Source organism: Bubalus bubalis, chromosome 9 (assembly GCF_019923935.1).
Source record: "Bubalus bubalis isolate 160015118507 breed Murrah chromosome 9, NDDB_SH_1, whole genome shotgun sequence".
Lineage (NCBI taxonomy): Eukaryota > Metazoa > Chordata > Mammalia > Artiodactyla > Bovidae > Bubalus > Bubalus bubalis.
This window is the reverse complement of record NC_059165.1, coordinates 9926079-9932078: the sequence shown is the minus strand read 5'-3', so window position 1 is coordinate 9932078 and position 6000 is coordinate 9926079.

Below are 6000 nucleotides of genomic sequence, written 5' to 3'. Positions count from 1 at the left end.
CCAGGAAATGGTTATTTTTGCTTATTCACTCTTTGCTGAGTCAGAGGAAATAGTCACTGGGAATGCTCAGGTACTTGAATGGAACTGCCTATTTATATTGTGTGATTCCAGGTAGGATCTTGGTTCACTTCCAAGGCAAACCATCAACATCACAGTAACCCAAGTCTGTGCCCCAACCAGTAATGCCAAAGAGGCTGAAGCCAAACAGTTCTATGAAGACCTCCAATACCTTCTAGAACTAACACCAAAAAAAAAAAAAAAGATGTCCTTTTCACCATAGGGGATTGGAATGCAAAAATAGGAAGTCAAGAGATTCCTGGAGTAGTGGGTAAGTTTGGGGTTGAAGTACAAAATGAAGCAGGGCAAAAGCTAACAGAGTTTCACCAAGAAAACACCTGATCATAACAAACGCCCTCTTACAAAAACACAAGAGACAACTCTACACGTGGACATCACCAGATGGTCAATACAGAAATCAGATTGATTATTTTCTTTGCAACTGGAAATAGAGAAGCTCTATACAGTCGGCAAAGACAAGACCAGAGGACCAGGAGCTAACTGTGGCTTAGACTATTAGCTCCTTATTGCAAAATTTAAATAGAAATTGAAAAAAGTAGGGAAAAACCAAATCACTCATGATTATACACTGGGGTAACAAATAAATTCAAGGGATTAATTCTGGTAGACAGAATACCTAAATGACTATGGACAGAGGTTCATAACATTGTACAGGAGGCAGTGACCAAAACAATCCCAAAGAAAAAGAAATGCAAGAAGGCAAAATGGTTGAGTAGCTTTACAAATAGCTGAGAAAAGAAGAGAAGCGAAAGGCAAGAGAGAATGGGAAAGATATACCCTACTGAGTGCAGAGCTACAGAGAATAGCAAGGAGAGATAAGAAAGTCTTCTTAAGTGAACAGTACAAAGAAATAGAGGAAAATAATAGGATGGGAAAGACTAGAGATCTCAAGAAAATTAGAGATACCAAGGGGACATTTTATGCAAGGATGGGTGTGATAAAGAACAGAAATGGTAAGGACCAAACACAAGCAGAAGAAATTTTTAAAAAGTGGCAAAAACAAAGAGAAGAAATACTATACCAAAAAGGACTTAATGACCCTGGCAACCACAATGATCTGGTTACTCACCTGGAGCCAGACTTCCTATAGTGCAAAGTCAGGTGGAACTTAGGAAGCATTACTATAAACAAATATAGCAGAGGTGATGGAATTCCATCTGAGCTATTTCAAATCCTAAAAGATGATGGTGTAAAGTGCTGCACTCAATGTGTCAGATAATTTGAAATATTCAGCGGTGGCCACTAGACAGGAAAAGGTCAGTCCTATCCAAAGAAGGGCAATACCAAAGAATGTTCAAACTACTCTACAATTGTGCCCATTTCACATGGCTAGCAAGGTAATGCTCAAAATCCTTCAAGCTAGGCTTTAGCCATTTGTGAACCTAGAACTTCCAGATGTACAACTGTATTTAGAAAAGGCAGAGGAACCAGGGATCAAATTGCCAGCATCCTTTGGATCATAGACAAAGCAAGGGAATTCCAAAAAAAAAAAAAAAAATCTACTTATGCTTTATTGACTATGCTAAAGCTAAAGCCTTTGACTGTGTGGGTCCCAACAAACTGTGGAAAATTACGTGTCTTCTAAGATACTTACATGCAGGTCAAGAAGCAACAGTTAGAACCAGACATAGAACAACGGACTGGTTCAAAATTGGGAAAGGAGTATGTCAAGGCTCTATATTGTCACCCTGTTTATTTAATTTATTGTGGAGTACATCATGTGAAATGCCAGGCTGGATGAATCACAAACCAGAATCAAGATTGCCAGGAGAAATATTAACCTCAGATATGCAGATAATACCACTCTAATGGCAGAAAATGAAGAACTAAAAAGCCGCTTGATGAGGGTGAAAGAGAAGAGTGAAAAAGCTGGCTTAAAACTCAACATTCAAAAAACTGAGATTGTGGCATCTAGTCCCATCCCTTCATGGCAAATGGATGGGGAAAAGTATGAAAAGGACAGATTTTATTTTCTTGGGCTTCAAAGTCACTGCAGATGGTGACTTGAGCCATGAAATTAAAAGATGCTTGCTCTTGGAAGAAAAGCTATAACAAATTTAGACAGCATATTAAAAATTAAAGACTTCACTTTGATGACAAAGCTCCATATAGTCAAATCTATGTTTTTTTCCAGTAGTCATGTTTGGGTGCTGAGAGCTGGATAATAAAGAAGACTGAGAGTTGAAGAATTAATGCTTTCTAATTGTGGTAGTGGAGAAGACTCTTGTGAGTCCCTTGGACTGCAAGGATATCAAATAATTCAATCCTGAAGGAATTTAACACTTAATATTCATTGGAAGAACTGATGCTGAAGCTCCAATACTTTGGCCACCTGGATATGAAGAACTGACTCATTGCAAAAGACCATGATGCTGGGAAAGATCAAGGACAGAAGGAGAAGGAGGTGACAGAGGATGAGATGATTGGATGGCATCACTGACTCAGTGGACCCGAGTTTGAGCAAACTCTGGAAGATAGTGAAGAACAGGGAAGCCTAGCATGCTTCAGTCCATGGAGTAGCAAAGCGTGGGACACAACTTAGTGACTAAACAACAACAAAAGGGGACTCGTAAATTTCAATCTCATCAGTTTCAGAACTGTATGCTTTGGGAGCCATTGCCTTTTGCGGTATCCATAGCAATTGGAGTGATAGATTCATGGGCAACTTCATCCCAGGGAGAAGTGAGACTTGGTTTTACTGTTGGAATAAACTGGGAAGAGAGATCAGAGGAAGACACACCACCAGCTCTATCAGGCTCCTTAGGGGATTTTAGTCAGGTCCCATATATGGACTGATTATATTAGTAAGTCAGAACCTCAATCAGGAACTTAAAACTATGAAGTCACAGGGGTTCCATCCTCTGCTAGAAGCCATTTGAGTTGAGAGGCTGAATGTGGACAAATTCATTCCAGAAGATGCTAGCTACTTGGTTTTATTATTGAAAGAAAAAGGCAGAAAAGCAGGGAACGTGTCCACCAACTCTTTCAGACTAAGGAGGATTATAGTTAGCACCTAGACGTGACTTAGCAGCAGCAGCAGATGTGTGGTAATTGGAAGTTAAACCCTCAGACAGCATCTTCATAAAGTACGTAGACTGAGAGAAAGGCATTTTTGATTCCACTGCTGGGCTGAGCCCTGGGGAACTGGCCAGGTTGAGTGCCTATGTGCCCATTAACACCTGCACCTCGGTTTCTCATAGCCCTTGGCATTTGTGAGCACATCTCGGCTGGCTCTCAGAGCTAGGTGACTTGGCAGCCTGTCCTTCAGTGCCACATGGAAGAGTTGGAATACTGTACCTGCGGTCCAAACCCTTTGCTCCTCTGAAGTTAGGAAATAGGAATTCCCTCCGCATCGCATGTGCTGTGCCAGGGGTGAGGCTTATACAGGGAATGTGTCCCAGCCTTCCTGACCTATATTGATATGGACATCCTTTCATTTCAATGTGCCAGTGTCGCTTGCCCAGTGTCCAAGTGTCACTCACTAATTTCTAGATTTCCCACGGATGGCATTGCTTTCTGTGTAGCTGTATATTTGGTGTGTCTATAAGAGGAGGGAAATCAAGGAGCCTCCTGTGCCATCATCTTGGTGACTTCTCCCAGAAACAAGACGTCATGATTGACAATCCATTTTAAAAATATATATTATTTATATAATCTGAAGGAACAGTGTGAGCTTGTGGCAGTGGTACAATTTCCCCAGTAATCATATTTTTGTTTGATGTTGAGGGAATTTTGCAGCCAATGATCCAATGCATTCTTTCTAAGCCTATTTTCTTGGGTTTAAAAGATATATAGCCTCAAGGAAAGCAAACTGTTGTCATCTAACCTTGGGCTTGAAATACATACATACATAATAGTGGCAGTTTGCTCAATTCTATTGTGTTACTGTAGGCTTAGTAGCAAATGGAAATTTAAAAGTACAGTTTGGGCCATTGGTGCCCATTAACATTAAACAAAGGAAGAAGATTCTAAGTGCTCCTTCACGTATAAAGATAACTCAATTTGAGATCCCTGTAGGTGGTATGTGCTAAGATAGAAAAATAGATACCATTTCACATATTAGCTAACTTCTGATGTTGAGAGAGAGAAGTAACTTATATGAGAGACTTATAGAGACCACAGTTTAGGAACTGAATAAGAATAAACAACTAACCATAACATCTAGAGGGAAGGTAGTATCATAAACTATACATGTCTGAGTCGGAGAAGGCAATGGAAGCCCACTCCAGTACTCTTGCCTGGAAAATCCCATGGACGGAGGAGCCTGGTAGGCTGCAGTCCATGGAGTTGTGAAGAGTGGGACACGACTGAGCGACTTCACTTTCACTTTTCACTTTCATAGTTGGAGAAGGAAATGGCAACCCACTCCAGGGTTCTTGCCTGGAGAATCCCAGGGACAGGAGCCTGGTGGGCTGCCATCTATGGGGTCACACAGAGTCGGACACGACTGAAGCAACTTAGCAGCAGCAGCAGCAGCATACATGTCTGAGTAGGCAAAAATCAAGGAAAGTAAGTAATGACATCAAAGAAAGTAACAAGCTTTTAGGCTTAAGTTCTCCAGACCATCAATTAACATCTTACATTCCCCGCAAGATGTCCTGATCCTTCAATATGCTTTCAGTTGCCAGAGGATGCAGGTTCTTTGCTGGGCTTTCTAGGTCCTGTACTTGCACTGAGATGAGGTTGCTTCTCAGTGCCCTAGACCTAATGCTATGTCTTGGCGCCAAGGCCAGGCCCCCTATCTTCTCATTCATGTGAGTCATCACAGGGGTTACTGCTCCTTTTCAGAATGTCTTATAAGTCCCTCAACTTTGTTTTAACAAATGTTTCAACTGTGAACCAAAAGATGTTTTGGTGAGATTCCCAAAAAAAAAAAAAAAAACCTGGAGGAGGGCCTGATTTCTTATCTATTGCTGAAAAAAATTAATTAGTCAAACTAAGAAAGAAATAGAAAAAAATTATTTGAGCAAAATTGAGGATTGTAACCCAGGAACAGCCTCTCAGAAAGCTTTAAGAGCTGTTCTGCCCTTTAGAGATCAAAACACAGTTAAATGAGTATTTGAGACAGAGGGCTTGCCTTAAATGATGTATTATATCAATTTCAGCTTACACAATCCAGATCTACACATACAAAACAAGTAATGGGTCATGGATCTTTGTGGTCCCTTAGAAGTTTAAGAAGGAATGTTATCTCCTAAGGAATTACCTTGCTGACCTTAGGAGTATGCTAGCTTCATGGCTGAGCAGGTATTTCTGATAATGGGAAGGTTTGCTCAATGTATGAAGAAGCCAAAGGGCAGAAAAAAGTTTTAATGTTTAAATTTTCCTTGATTTGCCTTACAATATGAATTTGTATTTCATCATTATATAGGTAAAATTCTTATATTGCGCATTATTCTCAATTGAGGAAAATAACACTAAGAAATAAAAACTTAAAGACTGCCCAATTGATATTGTTGTTTCTGTTCAGTCACTCAGTCATATTTGACTCTCTTCAACCCATGGACTGCAGCACACCAGGCTTCCCTGTCCTTCACTATCTCCCAGAGTTTACTCAGACTCATGTCCATTGAGTTGGTGATGCTATCCAAACATCTCAGCCTCTGTCTCCCCCTTCTTCTTTTGCATTCAATCTTTTCCCAACATCAGTCTTTTCCAACGAGTCAGCTCTTTGCATCAAGTGGCCAAAGTATTGGAGCTTCAGCTTCAGCATCAGTCCTTCCAACGAATATTCAGGGTTTATTTCTTTTAGGATGGACTGGTTGGATCTCCTTTCTATCCAAGGGACTCTTAAGAGTCTTCTCCAATACCACAGTTCAAAAGCATCGTTCTCCTACACTCAACCTTCTTTATGGTCCAACTCTTACATGGAAACATGACTACTGGAGAAACTATAGCTTTGAATATACAGACATTTGTCAG